This window comes from Strix aluco, chromosome 23, assembly GCF_031877795.1.
Source record: "Strix aluco isolate bStrAlu1 chromosome 23, bStrAlu1.hap1, whole genome shotgun sequence".
Lineage (NCBI taxonomy): Eukaryota > Metazoa > Chordata > Aves > Strigiformes > Strigidae > Strix > Strix aluco.
Genome location: NC_133953.1, coordinates 7,371,735 through 7,391,533, shown reverse-complemented (window position 1 = coordinate 7,391,533; position 19,799 = coordinate 7,371,735). Strand labels below are relative to the sequence as shown.

The 19,799-nt window shown below is 45.3% G+C and overlaps 1 protein-coding gene across 3 annotated transcripts in view; it reads right to left on the bottom strand.

Moving 5' to 3' along the window:
* KIRREL3 (kirre like nephrin family adhesion molecule 3) overlaps positions 1–19,799 on the bottom strand; it is a 356,593-nt gene that overhangs the window by 286,152 nt on the left and 50,642 nt on the right. The window lies entirely within an intron of this gene.

Sequence of the window (19,799 nt, the reverse complement as noted above, 5' to 3'; positions counted from 1 at the left end):
TTGGCAGCCACAGGTTAGCAGAGAGTGTCTCGAAGATGCGTGTTTGGGGAGGCATGCCGGTGCCCGGACACGTGCATTTGGGCATACCTTCTTCCTCTGTGCAAACAGCTCTTATCCAGTGAGCTCAGGAACGGAGGGGTAGAAAAGCATGCTGATCCCAGCTCGGGGTGCTGAGATCCCTGGATCCCTCTCCAGCTGGCCATGAGATGGTTTCTCACCTGCGCTGTACAAACCATACCGAGGCAAGGCCTTTCACATTTGGAAACCCTGGGTCCTTCCTTTAATGTGAGGAGAGTTTCCATTTCCATCAGCAAAGCAGGAGGAATAGGGATGCTCCCCTCCCCACTGCACAGTGATTCAATAGAGGTCTGAGTGCCATTAAAAAATGTTTCGGTGGGATAAGCAGCGCTGCATTTCTCCTCCCTATGGGCTTGGGAAGGAAACGTACCTCCTGGTAACCACAGGGGGAGTCCCAAAAAGCCAGACAGCGCTGGGAACAAAGCAATATGTTTTCCTCTTACCTGTGCCTACCTCTGAAATCACTGTCAACAAGGGCAGAGAGACAGCAGCCCTGGCAAGAGGGGGTGGCAGGACCATGCTTCTGACCCTCCAAGCTTGCTGGTTTCCTGTACATCCCTCTAACCCCAGCCCTCTTTAGACAGACCTGCAAATACAGCCTGCGGTCGGCTGCATTTCTGCTGGGGTACCCATGAGTCTCCTAAATGACTTCCTACCCTGCAGGTCACCAGGACTGCTCCAGCTCCACCTCTGCTCTGCACACCATGCTACACTTCCTCCTTTCACCAATTTTCACAGCCTTACAGCTATCTGAGGTGGCGTTTTTTCTTTTCCTTTTTAATCAGATAATTACAATGCTCTGGAATTCAATGCTTTATCAACAGACTAAAAATACTCTTTGCGTCTGAGGGTCTCTCCTCCTGAATGCTCAGTCTGACAGTGCTTTCCATGAGGGTTAATACTAAAAAAAAAAATGCTTTCCTCTATTTCAGCTTTTATTGGCAATCCATTCTCATTAAGCCAAACACATTTGTCTTCATAACGTGTACTTCACAATTACAATATCAAAGGGTTTGTATCTACATAATAAAAATGATCTATAGAATAATACAAGGGGAAAACATCATAGCATAATGTTGTTATTAATGAATCCAATGGGACGTAGGAAAGCGATATTCCCATGGGGCACCTCCACGCCCTTCACTACGAGTTATTATAAAGCATGGCAGGCTTTGAGATCAGCACCAAGAGGGGAGGAAGGGGAGATGGAAATGAAATTAAACCAATAATTCCCCCAGTGACAGATGGAAAGCAGTGCATGCAGGAAGAACATCTCTGGAGGGCTGTCTTAAGCAACACTATGTCTGAAACACCTGAGGTGCCCAGAAGCAGCACCAGCCTTCTCTGCAAGCCCTCTGCACAAACCAGGGTAGAGAGACACTCCTCTTCACTGTGAGAGTCTGGTGGTCTGCAGGAGCTCTGGTTCACGGTGGCCGCTGCTTGATGAGCACATTTTAGGGGCTAGAAATCTGAAATACAGGAACGCAGGCTTGCAGAGCCCCTCTGGCTGGGCTGGTGTGGTTACCCAACAAGGGCAGCTTGCTCTGCCCCAGCAGCGCTCAGCACAAGGGTTGCTCTCACAGAGCTAACTGCAGAGGCAGGGCAAAAGCTTTTCAACACCCGATGCTTTAATTCTTTTGTGTCTCCCAGACAGGATTCAGCAGAGCACCAGTAGGTTGATTAAGCTACACTGTATGAGATTACAAAGAACAAGCATAAATAGAAGGGGGAGGTTCCCGCAGCCAGCAAGGACATTTTGGTCCACAAAAGTGGGGGAGGAGGAAATAACCCTAAGCAAGAAGCCAGGAAGGCAGAGCTCATCTGCAGTAAATAGTGAGAGACTGCAGAGGTTCAGAGCAAGGAAGAGGGATGACATTCCCGAGTCACACAGCAAGCAATAATAATAATAATAATAATAATAGCAGCAATACTGTTATTAGTAATAATTAATATTAATAAAGAAGAAACAGCAGGGAAATGAGAAAAAACACAAAACAAGAGATTTAATTCAAACTTTGTGCTATTTGCCCAAACCTCTGCAGTTGCAAGTGCCTGAGGTGGGAGCATAAGAGCAAGACAGTCTTCCCTTGTCTGACGGAGACTTGACAGCCACTTGGCTCAAATTTTGCAGAGCCAAACAAAAAAAAAAAAAAAAAAAAAAAGAGTGCTAAGCCTCTGAGCCAAAGTTTGTCATTTAGTATATGTGGTCCCATTTGTTTTCCACCAAACCGAGAAGGCAGATTTTATATAAAAGGGCATATTATTGACTATCATTGGCAGCTTCTCACAAACTCTAGGGCCTTAACCAAGATACATGGTTGTCTACATCAAAACACAGCGAGAGAGTTTCTATGATTTTTTTTGAGGTATCAAGAAAGTCATGCTCAAAAATGCAAAAAACAACCCCAGCCCTATCGATATTTCAGAAGTAGTCCAAAACTGGAAAAAAACCTGGAAGACTAGACAATCAAGTCTGCAACAGCAATTCTTCTCAATAATTTTGACATGCTGCATGTCTTCTCCCCCCCCCCCCCCCGCCTTCTTCGAAAAGACCAACACAAACAGCATTTGAAAACAGCCATTTCAAAGTGAGAACTGGAATTCTGGACATCAACAGTGTCAAATCGCAGCAATCCAGCGCTTACAAAAAAGTCTTGCCTTGTGATAAGAGGAAACTGATTTTTGCCTACAAGGTGCTTGCACAGGGAAGGGAGAAGTGTCTCCCAGCTCCCTCCTTGCGCGGGGGCAAAGCGAAGCACGTTGCCCATCACCAGCGGTCCAGGCAAGGGAGAAATTCAGCAACCAAACTCTCCCCTTGGGAACCATGCTCTGCGAGCTGCCTGCTTTTTCACAATATTCATTTTATTGAAAAAGGAAATTTATATAAATAGCCCTCCCTCACAAATTCTGTTTATAATCTAGGTGAATAAGTATTGCTTTAGGAGGGTAGAACTGCTGACTCCTTTGGTTCTGAAAAATGTATTAGAAAACCTTCTCTTTATAAGAAAAAAATGAGAAAAACAAAATCAATAGAGTATGAAAGAGCATGAAAAATGCATTTTAAACTTTTTTTTTTTGTGGTCCAGTGTTACTTTCCTGTAAAGCTTCTGCAGAAACACACATTTAAATGTAAATGTTCTGAAAGTAAATGGGTAAGGGCTGAAAAGATGAATAGGAATCATGAGCCACTTGCAATGGCTCCTTGGGATAAGTAACGCAACAAACTGTGATAGGGCGGGACGACGCATGGGACCTCCCCGCTCCAGAGTTCATACGTAGGAGTGGCTGCCTTCCTGCTCAAAGCCCCTTGGAAAACCACAGCCAGGGTCCAAAGCTGACCAAATCCCTCAGCTCCTCACAGCTACGAAGCTGCATGTTAGGGGACAACACTTTGAAGCTTCTGGACAAAGCAGCCTGGCTCTTTGCTCACGGCATCCATTGGGATGGAAAAGATTCAAATCCAGGGAGCCGCTCCCCACAAAAGGCAAGAAAGCAGAAGGTTAAATACGATGCCAAAAAGACCTCTCTGTGCTGTAATTGCTTAACTTCACTTGCCCAGAGAGTTTTTGGCCTTCAACAGATGCAGGTCAGCGCCTGCTGTCTCCCCACCAGCTGCTGCAAAACCTGTGGGACTAATCCAGCGCTGTCCTACACCTCCCCATGAGTCCCAGCGTTGCTCCTCCAGCATTTCTGCTGTCATTGGTGGCAAGTGGAGGGAATTAACCTATCCCAGCTGCTCTGAAGGTATAATACCAGATCTAATTTCATAGATACTGTATATAGGCCACAAGCCTATAATCATAATAATACAGATGTTGGATACAGATGTTCCAGGCACAAGCTTGGGTGCATCCTGTTAGCGTATTTATTCAGTCTAGTGATAAAGCTGAGCTAATACCAATCTCCTTAGAGAATTAGTAGACACTAACATCGCATTATCAAACCATTAAACACACTTGGAACCGCGCGCCATTCTGCCCGCCTTTAATGCTTCTTATTATAAGAGTCACCCTCCCAACAAGGTCAGCGATGCTGATCTCCTCGCCAACACGCATGGCAGCACTCTTGCCTGGAGCATGCGACGAGCTGCTCCTGAGCAGGAGCCCACACACCTCTTGCCATCCACGACTTGCTGACATCTCCCGGAGGAAGAATCCCCCTCCCCAGAGGGGGAAGGGTTTGGGGAGATCCTGACCCTAGGAGGTGCTGACTTGCTTCAGAATGGCGAGGCACCTCTGTTAGAGTCAGCACCAGTCCTGGGAAAAAAAGGAATTGTTTTTTGGGAAAAGCTAACGTGCTCAGGTGGTGACAGCCATAAGGTTGGCACAATTCCCATCCTACATGGCAGTGATGGGCTCAGAGCCCCTTTGGAGGCAGGCTGGCCAAGGAGGTAAAGCTTGACATCATTGCCTTCACATCTCCAGAAGAAAGCAGAGAAAATTTGTTCCTGCAGAAGGAAAGGGGATGTTCTCCTTTGGAAAACAGAAGCCCTGATGAAAGGCAGAGGACAGAAGAAATGGCCTGTTAAGGCCATTCCTCACTTATTGTCCCTACTGCTATATACAGTAAGAGAGAAAAGGCATCTCAAAGGATTTATTCATAAAGTTCCTCTCATGAACAACCCTGAGAATTATCCTCCACTCCAGAAGACGCATCAGACCAACCACTTTGTGAGACACAAGGCTCCACATCTCCCCAGCAAGCCACAGACAACAAAACAAGCTTGCAATGTAAGAATTAAAGCGCACAGACAAAATATTCAACACATTGCCCGCTGGTAGGAAATATCAGGGTTAAGTACGTTATGCCACCAGCACCGGGGCCACAACTTAAAACTTGTAATTCTTGAGTCCAGATGAGCACTATTTGAGCAAAGGGATTGAAATCCCATCAGCCAGCAGTAGAAACAGGCTTGTATTATCCAGGCTACCCAGCAAGGAACTATCTTGACTTGTCCAGCACATAGCATCTTAAACAAAATAACCTGAAAACCCTCTGTGGCTAGCAATTGTCCAATTGACCACTTTCACCTGTTTTATCATCATACACTGGTTTTTTCTTTCTACCTTTCATTCAGATCTTTCAGTATCTATCTTGCAAGATTTATTGACTGAACATCAATGAGATTTTCTCTTCCTTACTTGACTCTGAAGGAAAGGGGGGAAAAAAAAAAAACCTTGAAATTATTTGTATTCTTCCATATAATACTCCTTTCAGAGACACATCAGAAAAGTCCTTTACAAGCGAGGAAATAGCCAATATTTTAGAATCTGCAGTGAGGCGCTTCAGCTAGGCTCACTTTATTGTAAAATTAGATGTCATTGTGAGAAGTACCGATATAAATATAAGTGCAAAAGGGCCCTTCTGCTAATGCAGAAACCAACCTAACAATGTGCTATTTTTCCCAGTCGTCAGAAACTTACCTTGAGAGCTTAGCCCATATAATACACAGCATATTTACATCAAGCATTAAATAAATATTATGCAAAGAGTACCGCACTCTAATATCCAAGCATATTTATGGAAAGCTAAATTATATCACCAAGTTTATTTTAGCCCAAGAAAGCCCCATGGGGAAAAGATATTGTGCATCTTAAAAGGTAAATGTAAACTCTTCAATAGAAAGGAGCCTTTACTGAAAGCAGCACATTGTACCTGGGTAAATCTTGGAGCAATTACACAGCAAAGTTTTCTTTGATGAGGCAGAGATGTGATGACATGTAATTACTTTTTCAATGCTGCACTGTGTGTTTATCAAAATGTTAATGCAAGCATAATAACAGGCTGTATGTTTGTGCCGAGAATGTCAGAGCCTCCAGATGTCAATCACATCTGAAAATAAAATTGCAAATAAGCAAGAAGGCTTGATGGCACAACTGACAGCCCGATACTCAGGCGGCTGACAAGCACGCAGCTTCTCTCTCCCTTGGTGCTTTGTCACTGTAATGCACCTAATAGAACGGATATTTCTTTTATTAACCCAAATGGAATAGGCTGGCACTAAAATGAAATAAACCATGCATATCCATGTACAGAGGGAGTCTGTTAATGAGCACTTCTGTAGGCAAAGTTTGATGGGCTTCTAATTTCCCCTTGGCCCTCTCATTCTGCGCAGACCACAAGAGATGCTACCAGGCTTCTGCTGCTGCAAAAACAACCCGGAGCACCTGCTTCCCTGTGCGAGGAGCGGAGCCTGGCCGAAGAGCCGACAGCACATCAAGAGGCAACAGCACCCCCAGCTACATCGTCCGTGAGGCACTGCAGGCATCAACTCCAAGACACAATGCACTCAGCTTCTCTTTTTTGAAAAATTCTTATCTTAGCTCCTACCAAAAATACAGGGTTTTTTCTGTAAGAATTAAAAAAAAAAAACCATGACAACTGGAATGCTTTTACGAGTTATAAGGGGCAACACCTGGATTTCCAACTCCCACACACTCGATACCACGCCAGGTATCAAAGCACATGGTGGAAGGACAAACGGGGAGAGGCAGACATTCCCTTGGAGCCTAACCAGCAAGATAATCAGTGGGGTAGGTGGACAGAGAGCTTTGTGAAAGCACGCTAATAAAGCCAGCGGAGATAAGGACAAAATTGGAAGAACACTACCTGGCCTTCACAAAGCCTACTGCCTGGGGAAAAACAGTAATCTTGGAGAGCACAACGGCAGCATTTGGGTCCCAACATCTCGAAGGCGGTAAGCATCTTAGAAATACAGCTGACAGTTGCTTGGCAACTGTGGTTACAAAAAGATTTTCAAAGTAAGCAGTAGGCTGAGGCCAGCGTATGAGAAGTTTAGCATCACAAGCAGTCAATAATCCCAGGTTTGCTTCTGATAAGAGGAGCGAGAGAAGAATTTCTAACAACCCCCTTCTCCTAAATACCGCAGACACCTAGCATGGATCCACGCGAGGCCGTTTGATCAGAAGCAAGAGGAGAGAGTCACTGGGACAAGGCAGTGATGGGCAAGTTGTCTCTGTCTTTCCAGGAGGTCAACAAAAAGAGCATCATGTTTAGGATGGGACTCCAAAGAAGAGATTAATTGCTCTGCAAGCATGCATCTGTGAAGGAAAAAAAAATCACCCTGCCAACCTGCTCACCTACCTGGCTTTAGCTCAATACATGCAAGAGTTCTGGATTTCAAGGCTTTGTACATCACAACAATCATGACTAAAAGCATTGTTTCAAGAGCAGGAGGCTTCAGGAGAGCTCCTGATTTCAGGAGGGATGGAATACTTACTCATCAACAGCAAAGCATGCAACCAGCCCTGTAACAAACCTAAACAATACTACCAGAAACCATCAAAACAGCCAGTGAGCCTTATGACACTTGAGCAAGTATGATACTCCGGAAAAAAAAAAAAAAGTGGTGAGGGGGGGAAGAAAACAGCAAAGCTCAAGTATTTTCCATGATAAGTGGCTTAATCCTCAGCAGAGGAAAAGTGAATAACCACTTGTTGAGGGGGAGATGGTGAACTGTGCCCCATGCTGATTTCAGATTGGACAAAGCACTGAAACAGTTTCATTTTCCTTCCAGCACAGTGACAAAATTGCTTAGCAGAAAATTATTGCCTTCAGAGGGCTGATGGTGATGACTGATTGAGCTGATGATGTGGAAATCGCACCTTAGATCAGTATTAAAAAAAACCAGAATGGAATAAGAAGGAATTAAAAAAAAAAAAAAAAAGCAGCTTTTGCTCTCCTCTCACTTGTTTCTCCTCCCCATGCCAAGAATGATTGGTGACAGACCTTCAGTAGACCACTGCACTAATGTCCAGGATATTTAACCTTTATATTTGTCACTTTAGCAGCTGAAAAATGAATCCTAATTTTTTTACTTCCCCCCCCCCCCCCCCCGAGGCTTTGGGAGCTGGCAGCAAATTGAGTGTCATTTGGACACTGACATGAAACTTGCAGTGCCGAAAGAATTCACCGGGGCCTTGCGAAGTACGTCATCATCATCATCTTCACCACCACCTTGGGAGCATCTGATTTAATGTTTGGAATACTGCTTAATTGGCTCCTTGCAGGTTGAGCCTGCAACATGACAGCCTCAATACCCTAACTAAAAATAAAGGATAGAGATTTGTCAAATGAGGTCTTGCAGCCGCCTCTAGGAAGCTGCAGACACTAAAAAGGATCTAAGATCTGTCTGACAAGGCACTTCATCTCTCGCTCGCACAAGATCTTGCATTCCTTATAGCAAGGGCCTTACAATGCAAAATGTATTTATATTTTGGTGCTGCTCTCAAAAGCAGGTGTTAGATAATTCAGTAATTAGTATGCACATCTAACTTCATTGCAGCCTCTGTTGATGTCTCAATTATAGTTAGCTGGGTCCTCTGAAGTTTGCAGTAGTTAATTAGAGCATTATTGAACAGGCAGGCTCTGCAGGCGAGCTTCACAACCAGCTGATGGCTCGGTCCCAGGTAGTCCTTGACCTGCACGCATCCGGCCGGGGAGGGCAGGGACCAATTCTGACCCTGTAGATGTGCATCCCCTGTTGCAACCAGCTACACCCAAACTGGTAAGATGCAAGCTAACCTAAAATGCTGTGGTTTGCTGCCATTAACATTTGGGAAAAAAATTGAGGTAAAAAAAAAAAAATTAAACCCCACCAGCACCAGTGAGACAAACAGAGAATTAAAAAAACCACCCTGTGGCTTTCTGTGCAAAACCTATTGCCCAGTCCCAGCAACGCAGGGGAGCACACACAGGAAGAATTTAACAGTGGGATACACCACAAAAAAAAGCTCAAAATGTGGACAACATCTGAATGGTTTTACCAGCCTCTGAATAACTTAACACCGACAAATTGTAGCCGGCAGTTTGAAACAGTTACCGGTAAATAATTGAAGGTGTCATGTCATCTCCAACGTCTGAAATCTGTTTTTCAGGAACTCATGATAATCACTAAAGCACAGCTTAGCATTTATCCTATAAATATTAGAGAAGGTGTGTGTGTACATCATTTTAAATTCAGAAGGCAAGCCTGTTCGCTGAACTTTAGGGAAATCCATGTGAAGAACACACGAAGCATGGAGAGGGGCGCTAAGCAATATGATCAAAACCAAAGTGGTTGTGTTTTGGTTTTTTTCAAACACTTCTCCTTGCTCTAACACCAGCTGATGATTTTTACAAGAGCTTCCTACAGAAGCACGGGCCTTTGGGGACTCAGAAGGTATTGTCCAGGTACAAGGTAAATAAACAGCCTAAAAGGCAGCGCCTGCAGGAATCTCTAGGAGACGCCAGAAATTTCATTACAGAGGATTACAGTCTTTGATAGAGACGCACAACAAGGACGTACAAACGCTTCCGAACAAGACCCAGAAATGTAGAAACCAGCGAAAGCACAGAGCTTTGAGGCAGCAAAAGTCCTGCAAACCCGGAGAAAATAATCGCTGTGAGTTTGATGCACATTGCCAGCCAAGCTCTGGGGCTGCTTCCCAAATTACCAGCGTGGCCCTGCCTTTTGCACCGTCGCATGGAGGACATCTCCCGCAGAGAAGCACCGTTACCACGAACAAAAGGCCCACGTGGCGCATTAGGAGCTCTGACACCTGCTATCATGAGAAAGTACATTTCCAGGTGGCTTTATCGCTGACCTCCATATGGAGGTGAGCTGCGCAGCAGCCTCTAAGCAGGGCTCAGGGAAAGGCATAAACAAAAAGCCGTGTTTTGAAAAATTAAGAAAGCAATTTAGAAGTGGATAATTAGATCTCCTTTTCGTGCTGCACTGGGAAAATTAAATTACTTTTTTATGAAGGTGTGCCTATCAGCTCTGAGAGTATTGTGGGGAAAGATTATTTTTCTAATATTCTCTTTCCCTCCCCCCTCGCCCAAATTCCCCAGCTCTCCGCTCCTCACGCATCCAAGGAAGTGGCACTTCTAGCCTTCAGCTGTGGCAGGCGTTCATCTCCAATAATTGCATTTGCTGCATAAATTGCCAGCGACGTGGAGAATAAAATTAGCTTAAAATGAACCCAAATGGCAAATCTCAAACAAGTATCAGATGGAAGAACTCATTAATCCTCATTTCAGAACGGGGAAAGCATCGGGACAGGCAAGCTGGCCCCATGCCCAGCAGGAGGGTGGGTCCTCTGTGGAGATAGCAGTGGTGGAGCTGAGTGCTCTTCGCATTGGAGGTAGACCAGACTTTAGTAGACATTCAGGTATAAATGCGACCACAGCTTATCAAGGCTCTGATTTCATCCTGCTTAGAAAAACCCTTCCTTCACCAATGTGAAAAAGGAGCAGGTAAGCAGCTCCACCTTGCACTGCCCAACTTCTTCTCAGTAGAGAGGAGACAAGAAACCCATCCAACCTCCTCCACGCACTGCTGGTGTCTCCTGCGACCAAGACCAAGACCCACTGGGCATCATACGCGGGCCCCTTCCGCTTGGCTTCTGCATCCAAAAGCTCGTCAGAGGGAATGGTACAACCTGATAGCGATGGGCTCTCGGATGCACTCTGCTCCGCTCCAGCTCCCCAAGTCGCACGCACACATTTTTTGCTACTGCCTGCCTTGGACCTGGTTAGGAAGCCCCACGTCAGTCCTCCCGTGTCCGTTCTCCACGTTGGATTTCTGTGCTGCTTTTGCTGACTTTATTTAATGAGGTTTATTGTTTGCGCTGCATAATTTTCAAAGGCATGTCACCCACTTCGAGATCGCCTTCAGATCTCCAGCTTGGGAAAGGGGGGTGGGTCCTTTGAAGCCACATTCATTAATTCAGTAGCTGGTTTCTGCATTTAACAGCACACGTGTTTGAAGCACACAGAAACCACTGTGGAGACATCTAAGAGGCGTCCCATGATACTGCACATTAGAAAGAGCAATTATAAAACTGCTAGGCCTGCCGTCCTTCCCTGCTTTGTAACTTTCCTCCAGATATCAAAAAAAAAAGTCTAGAATATCAAAATATCACTGTCTCGCTCTGATGATGACTTCCTAGGACTAGAGACCACACGGAACAAAGATTTCATTTTAATTATCAGCAGTTCAATTTTTCCTAACCCAGTTATCACAAAACAACCACCAACAAAAAAACCTAAAAAACCCCACCAAGGCAGCTGGGAAACAAAAGTGTTGTGAAGCTGAGAAACAAAAGTGTTCAGAAGTCAGCAATTCAGGTGCGCACAGCCCTTTCCAACAGGAAGCTCTCGCGTCTCCGGTTGCTCATGGTTGCTGTTTTGTTTCTAACATACTCACAAGTTGCTTCCCCCAGTGTTTGACCCCCCACCCACCCCTTTACTTGTAATTATGGTAGAAACAAAACAACCGGTGCACAAAGGCACTATCCTGGCCACATCAACTCTATTTCTGACACCTTTATGGTTGGGTCTGTTCACTTAACTCCAAGCTTGCCTTACCTTACGTGTACTGTTCACCAGCAAGGCAGGTCAAAGGGCAAATTGTTCTCTTTATTAAAAGAGTAATTGATTACCTGTATACATGGAAATACAGCCATTGCCTGCACAGAGCACAGCCTCCTACAAAAATTATTCCTTGGTCAACCCATCACTTATTCTCAGCTTATTCACAGAGACTTCATACCAAGACCTTTAGCCCCAAGAACAAAAGTTTTAACTTTCGGGAGAAGACACACACGGGCACTTGGGGATAGAAACTTCAGCATTTCCCTTTACTTAATGTCTGCAGCACACTGACCCCAAATCCACGGCCACAGCCTCGTGCAAGGCACTTGGACCAGCTTTTTGGCAAATCTACCACCACCAATTACTGCTAACGCTTCCCCACCATCTCACTCCACTGCCTCTACCCACAGACTCCAGCCGTCTGATTCAGCCTTACGAAGGGCACTGGCCAACCCTACGGTCACAACTCACAGACAAAAACCTTCTTTACGTTCAGGCCAACAAGAAGAGACACATTAACAAGGTGCCAATGAAGGTAACTAAATTGCTGATCCTCATTATCACAGTAAATTTCTCTTCTTGTTTAAAAATGGGCGCTAGCGTTGGCATTGATGGTAGCTGGTATCAATCATGCATTTATTTTTATATACCTCAGCAATATGCAGCAATTAGTAGAGGTAACACTAATTAGATTTTACATTGTAATGCAAGTCCCTCTAAACTTAAGTCATAACATACCTAGCTTCTAATGACTGCAAGGTCATTTTGGTATTCTGCGTAATAGCTTTGATGCTAATGAATGCATTTGCTATGCATGGGAACATCACGTGTTTTCCCTGGGTAGTTTTTACCATTTACCAGTGGACACTTGGTTTAAATTGCTGCCGAGCACAACGTGGTCTAGAAGAAGCCACCTAAACACTCAGATTAATTGCAGTGCTTCGTAGCTCCCAAGAAAGCAAGACCCCATGGCAAACCTGCTCCAAGGGCAGACGGCACGCCTGTTGGAAGGGATTAGCTTTAGATTAGAATGGCATGAGACTCCGGGAGGCAGAAAACTTGAATTTCCTTTGTGCTTCATAATGGAAAAAGCTGGAAGACAACAGGCTTACAGTCAGCTTAGTGCTGTTCCTGTGTCTTTTCGATCATATATGGCATAATCTCCTTAGAAGACAGCACGGCATCACGCCGCGTCAAGAACCAATGTTTTGTTTCCCTCAGTTTCCCCGCCTACTATCACCACCAGAGCCGAATAAATCAGAAAAGGTGGCATTTAGCAAAAGTAAATTCGTTTAAAGATTCAAAAACAACATTCATGGGCTTTATAATTAGCTTTTTAATTAATTTCCTATTCTCCCCTAATCACTATGCCTGCAAAGACAAATTCTACCAGCTATAATTGTTTTACTAAAAGCAACTGGATTAGTCCAAGACTGATACCATCCACGTTAAAGGCTGTGGGACTGCTGGGAGCTCAGGCTTGGACCTGCTGATTAGGGAAAACCACGACAGTCCCTGCACAGCTGGGTTTTGATGGGACCTCATTACATCTCATGCTTTGGAGCATCGAGTGCTGCTGATGGCAATTTACCCTGGAAAAGACAGTGCCCAGGGTGCAAGGTGAACAACACCGTTCAAGCCAGGACAGCCCTCGCTTCCAAGGACTTTTCTCAGGCAAAACCAAAACTGACACAATCCACATCCTGTCTTTGGCACACCATGGAGACACGATGGGAAACTATGCATCAAACTAGGAGGGAGGGAGAATACAAGGAAGTTTTGAATTGCTGGCTGGAGGCTGGGTATGGCAGGCAATAAAATCAGAGTGAACAAATATATCTCATGACATATCTACTGAACTTAGGTTACTCGCTAAAAAAAACCAAGGAGAAGCCATGCTGTGACTCATTTTACAGGCCCCAAGAATCAATGCCTGCAGTAACTAAAGGACTTTAACGTTAGCTGAAAATAGCTGCTACCGTTCGAGACTATGCAGCATTTATTCTCTCAGCTCTGAGCTTTACTTTTTGCCGGTGTGGCCGGATGGATCACACCTGGCTGCTGGCCACACGGGTCAAAACGTCCACGCTCTGCAAAAGCTGGAGGCATCTCCTTGCATAAGTCAATGGGCTTGAACTTGCTATGAGAAATTTGCCAACAAGAGGAAGCAAAACACACTGAAAGCAGAAGGAAGAAATGCTTTTATCCTGCCTACAAGCTCCCCAGGGCAGAGATTGGGCTTTGTGATTTTAAAAGCAATTTAGGCAGATTTCCCTACCCATCTTGATGGAAAATCAAGGGCAGGTACACAGCTAAATCCCTCAGACCGCTTTGTGAATCTCAACCTACGTCTTTTAGCGTGACTTAAGCCAAGACTCTGCACATCACAAGCGCCAAACTAGTCATGCCAGCAGGATTTTGAAATTCAAAAGAAACCTTTTTGCAAGCCGCGGACCTGAGGAAGTTTAGAGGCTGCTCTGCCGCCTGCCATTGGGTCTGACGCATTGGGGAGAGGGTGCTGCAGTGGATTTGTTGGCTGAGCGAACAGTCTATTCTCATGCTCAGATAATGCAGAAATAAAGTGCATTTGTAACAGACAACAAAAGGATTATCCCCCATTCATTTCAAAGCACCCTTCATTCCACTCAGGGATTACATTTTCCTTTACTTATCTTGCAAATGGTTTTTCATAAGAGCGCATGGCTTATGGCAAATACCAAAATGTGGTTGGGACAATGAAAGCGTGTACTGCAGGAGAGAGATCCCATTCAGCAGTACACACTTACTGCTGTAATCTACTGTCTCAGAAGGACCACTCTTCTGAAGAGCAGAGGCGCCGAGCAGATCAGCCTTGAAACCCGTGGCACGCTTCAGATTTGGGGGAAGTTTGTTACAAGTGCATCTTCAGCTTCCACATCTTGTCACTGGAGGAGAACAGCAGTGCTTTGCGCTTCTGTCGGGTCCATCTGCCTAGAATGTCAAAGCACTTCTGCAAACATGAATCCCATCCAGTAGCAAACAAAATTAAAAACGCCTTGCTTCTTGGCTTGCTGAAAAGCAATAGCTTCTTCACTTTTTCACGTCTGAGAAACCATGGCAAAATTCAAGTGCTTACCCTACACGAAAGAAGCGACAGCAGAGAAGCCCAAGAGCCTGATGCAACCACCACACATCCCCTTTCTCCAGTGAAAATAAGCCATCTAAGAGGATTAAGCAGGAGCTGGCACGACTCTGCCCCAAGGAAGACCCAGCATTAGAGACCACCAGCAAGAGCTGGTTCCCCCAGGATCGGCAACTCCCGTCTCATTGACTCAAATACACGCGATTTTATAGGCTTGCATGAAACAAGTTTGCTTGGTCTCAGCCCACATGTGAGTAGTGAGTTGGGAACACCAGAGCCAGGCTCTGCAAGCCACAGGAACAGGTCAAGGTAGGTGCAACTCGCTCAGCTCAGACCCTGCTTACAACCGTCCTGCCTCTTGCTACCTCGCACTAATGCAAAATTCAGAAAGAAACCAACCTGGAGATGTAGGGAGCAGGTGGTTTCGTGCTGTCTGTAAATCAATGAGTCTAAGAGAGTTATGATTGATTTGGAGCTGGGGAGGGGACACCTTTCATGGCACTGAAGAGGCTAAAAAACAGATAGTCTCTGCTTACTCCAGCTCAGCTTTCTAAGTAAAAATGGAGAAAAACACACTTGCCATTACATTACCACTCAGCCAAAAAATAAAACCCCACCGTTTCTGTCAGCTCTCCCACCCTAACAGGAAGTATTTAGTTCTCTCTCCTGTCCGGCTGTTCCTGATAGGGTAAATTACAGCATCATCAAGGAGCCTCAGGAGCAACCCTGCTCTTCACTGCTGCTCCCTGATGATTTATTCCCTGTAGTTGCATTCAGTACCCCCAAAAATGACAGTCTGTATTGCCCTGTCCTGAGAGAGATAAAAGCGGCATGGGTGTAAATAATACTGCTTTCTGCAGGAAGAATTTGATTTTCCCAGTGACGCATGAGCCGCTCCTTTTAATAACCAAGGGCAACTGGAGGCAGCAGAGTAGCATACGGTGCATGGAAATAAGGAAAAAGTGGGAAAATGTCATATGGCAGCGCACAGCTGGTGAGCTGCCACCCAGCACTGGCACTGCAAGCTTGTCACCGCACTTGTGCACAGCAGCATCGATCCCAGCAAGCCCCGACTCTCCAGCGCAGTCCACACGAACCATAATTGGAGGCTGGAGCTGATACATAATTGGCCCCATTTGCCTTATCATTGATTAGACATTTTGTGCTCTTTGTTTATGTAACTATTTGGTCTTGTATAAGAGCTATGGGTTGGTTTGGGGTTTTCTTCCCTCTTTCTAATGGATTGAAATTTTTAAAGGAAAAAAGAAATCCAGACAATATGACCACACTCTGCAAATCAATGCATCTTGTGGATAATAATACTTGAGATTTATGTAACACTTAATGTTTGCTAAGTGCTTTGGAAAAAATAAATTAACCTTCAGAACTGCATTGAAATAGGTAAGCATCATTAATACAGCTTTAACGTAGGAAGAAACTGAGGCAAAGGGATTCAAATAGCAGAATAAAAGTACCTGATGCTGCTTTAACCACTGGACTGGACTGTCATGAGGACTCTACATCAATCTATACAAGTTGCACAAATTAAAGGGTATGCTACAGATGACCAGGGACACTTGTCTAAGTCAGGAAACCTAGATTTAAGTCGTGCTTAAGACCAAGACCATAAGAAAACATCCAAAGCACTAGAAACCTTGAATGACTCAACACACCCTTGAGTTAGGACCAAAGTTATGGCCTCGTTTAAAACCACCCAGGCCTAGGACAAGCAAAATGCCAAAGCCAGCTTGGTTGACTTAACCCAAGTGTTGGAGAAAGAAGGAACAACAGACAAATGCCAACACAAAAGGTGCTCAAACCATGATCCTGGGAGGCCGGTTCCTGGGTTCACCAAGCAGTAGAAGAAAGACCATTTTGCACCTTTGGCAAAAGCTGGCAACTCCCTACGGATCTGTGAAGGAGCAGCTGGAGCATCCACAGGTACCCAAATAGGTGTTCCACACTGCTACATGGCAAAGCCTTGCAGCCTAGAAGGAGGCTGAGCCCTGGGCACAGGACCCTGCTGCCTCCATGCTCCCCAAACTGGGACCTCGAGATGATGTGCATATACGAGGCACGCTCCTTTGGAAAACCATCATATCCCGCATTCTTGCCTGTGGAGCTCGTTGTCCCAGGAGAGACAACAGGAGAGCACTCCCATATGTAAACAGGAGATCAATGCGCTTTCCAGAAGACAGGTTATTTGTGCAGATGTTGGTGCTCTTTGGAGCAGTTTCTATTTGAAGGTGAACATAAGCATGGCACACTTCAGCAAAAGCTCATTTAATTCTCATCATTACCAGGTCTCTAATGTATAATTGATCCTTAGCTCGTATGATAACTCAGGCACTGGCAGCTATAGCTCTGAGGGACAGAGTCCTGCCTCCACCCAGAAGGGCCCCAGACAGCAGAAACCAATTCAATCAAAACGGGAGAGTCACAGCCCAAGATGCAGGACAACTGGAGTTAATACACTTCCCACAGCCCTGGGGCAAAGCCTCTCCTCCAGCGCCCCACAGATTTCCCAGTTAAGTACACTAATGTGAATGAAGGCTCACACCCCAGCATGCTCAGGAACCACATTTTGCTTTGAATTGAAAATAAGCTTTCCCGGGTTTTGCTCCTCAGTCTCACAAAAAACCCTTCTGCTGCTGAAAGCCGAGTTTGGGTTCTGGTTCTGGCCTAATCCAAGAGTTCTGTATGTTTTAATCCAAGGCAAGATCTATCCTCAGGTAGAATTAAACCCAAGGCAAGGCTTTTTGCTCAGTTTTGAAGAACAAGCATAATGCAGGCTTTGGACACACCAAAAAAATTCAAGGTTGGCTGAGCGTTACTAACAGGAGGAGCGTTACTAACTCTCTGCTCTGGTAGTATTGGTGGAAATCAAATCCCCAAGAACCCAACAGCTGTTCCCAACAGTCTCTGCACATAAAATACATCCACAGCCAAGTACTCACCTCTGGCCTCATTTCTGGCCTAGCTAACAAGAACTCTGCAAAGGAGGATTTGTCTGTCATGAGGAAGTCTTTCAGATGGAGGTTCCCATCGTGCAATTGTTGGCTAACACTGAAAAAACCCAGGATTTTGCCCACAGAAAAGCTATGACACTGTGTAACATGAATAGCTCGAGATTAGCCCACAACTTGCTAATCCTGGAGCAAAGCAGGTCAAAGAGAAGGAGGGGTTAGCAAATATACCAACCCCAGCATTGTTAGTGGAGCAACAGGAGACGTGACACCAAAATGCGGTTGGCTCCCACCTCCCCTTAACTTTGCCTTCCTCCAATGGGTTAAAAGAGTAATTAAACAATGATTTTGCCGTAAGTACTGGACTTCAGAGGCCTCCTTTTTCCTTTTTTCTTTTTTGTAAGAGGAGGAAAAGGGGAAAAAAAGATTTAAGATAATGGCTTTTTTTCTCTTCAGAATAAATTAAGCTCAAAGATAGAGAATCCCATTACTACTGCCTTTTAGCAAAGTCCAGACATTCTTTTAAAGTCAAACTTTAAAGTATAATGTGCAGTGATCTCGCTGAAATCTTTCCTGTAATGATATTTAAGTGATGGCCAAGTATATCAGTGGGTTCAGGAGAAGTATTGATTGCATATCTTCAAGGGGATGAGCCACTGCAGAGACCTGTGGCAAAGGGAACCCATGCTGCTGATATAAAAGATGCCTTTAAAACCACACATGCACAGTTGCTAGTAACTAATTATTCCAGGAGTCATGACAGAAGAAAAGAAAAAGGTAAAGAAGAGAAATCAAGGCAAAAGATCTGCCTTGAGGAGGGGAATGTGGGACACGCGGCTCTGATGTGCAATAGGAAAACTTGCTCTCATGCCTTCTGCACACCCTTCCTGAATTTAATATTCTTTTCAAATTCTTCTTCCCTCTTTTGAGCAGGAGGAAAGCTGACAAAAGCATCATCTTCACATCTGCTCAGGGAAAAAAAAAAAAAAAAAAAAGAGGTGGTGCTGGGGGGAGGCTTCAGATTGCTCATGTCTAATTAAAAAAAGCCCAGCCCTTATGAAACCCAACGCCTGAGAGGTACCACACTGCGCTCAAACGGGCAGGGTGATCTCACCTCACACCGACTCATCTAAATTGGGGGGGCATGGGCTCAGGTGGCCCCTTCAACTGCAGGTATTGGCACTTCTACAGAGCACATCTGGGAACTAGGTTGCAAAAATCAGAGCATCACCCTTCCCCATCCAAGCCCCGAAGAGCAAGTGCTGCATCTCGCCGTGGAGGCGGCAAAAGGCTGGACCCAGAGCCCTGTCCCCCCACCACGGAGCACCAGAAGGAGACGTCCACCGTGCAGCATCAAGCTCTGAGGACACGGGGAATTTATAGCAATGCCTCCAGCGACAGGGGCAGCCTCTCCATCTGCTGCAGCCTCCACAGCTGAACTACTGCTCCAGGGGTGTGGAGAAAGAAGAGTCCTCTGTGACTTTAAAGGAGCAGGTTCACAGTAAAGAGAGAGAAAATACCCTCTGTTTGTTCTGCAGTTACAATCCCCCTTTCTCCACCTAGACCCCACAGCCCCTTGCCCTGAGGGATTCAGGGGGTCTGGCTCCTGGCCACTGCCCAAGCCCAACTTTACAACTTATCAAAAGGGAAAGGAAGCACGTATTTAAGAGGCAAGAGCTAAAAGCACAAGGGGAAGAGCCAACATGGATAGAGGCAGGCATAGCTGTGCACATGGCAGAGTTTTCCAAACGCTACTCCATATGGATGCAACCTTGACCTGCACATGCATCCTCATCCGCACCCCTCAGCCTCTCTAAACCACGGCCTTCAAAGTTTTGGCCAAAAGCTTCCTAGCTAATGCACATTTTGTAAACAAAAACATAGGACTGGTTTAGTCCTGTGTCATGCGTAAGCGTCAATGTACCGCCTGCAAACCTTTGTCCCCTTCTTCTGTAAAAAGTTGTTCTCATTTTAGGCAGAGTGCTAGAAGAGGTTGAAGAAAATGCCTGTACATACATAGTGGTGAGGTGTTGTGATTTTGCAATTAGGTTTGAGGTGTTGAGATGCTACTGCCATTCCAGAGATGGTGAGATCCTGTCTAAGGTGTTTGCTGCTAAACCAGTAAAATAATACACCATACGATACTTACTCCATCCTAAACACACCCTCATTTCTTCCCCCAAATAATTTTCCCACATGGACAACCCGAACACAGGCTTGACCCAAAACCAGAACAGCAATTCAAACAGCGCTGAACA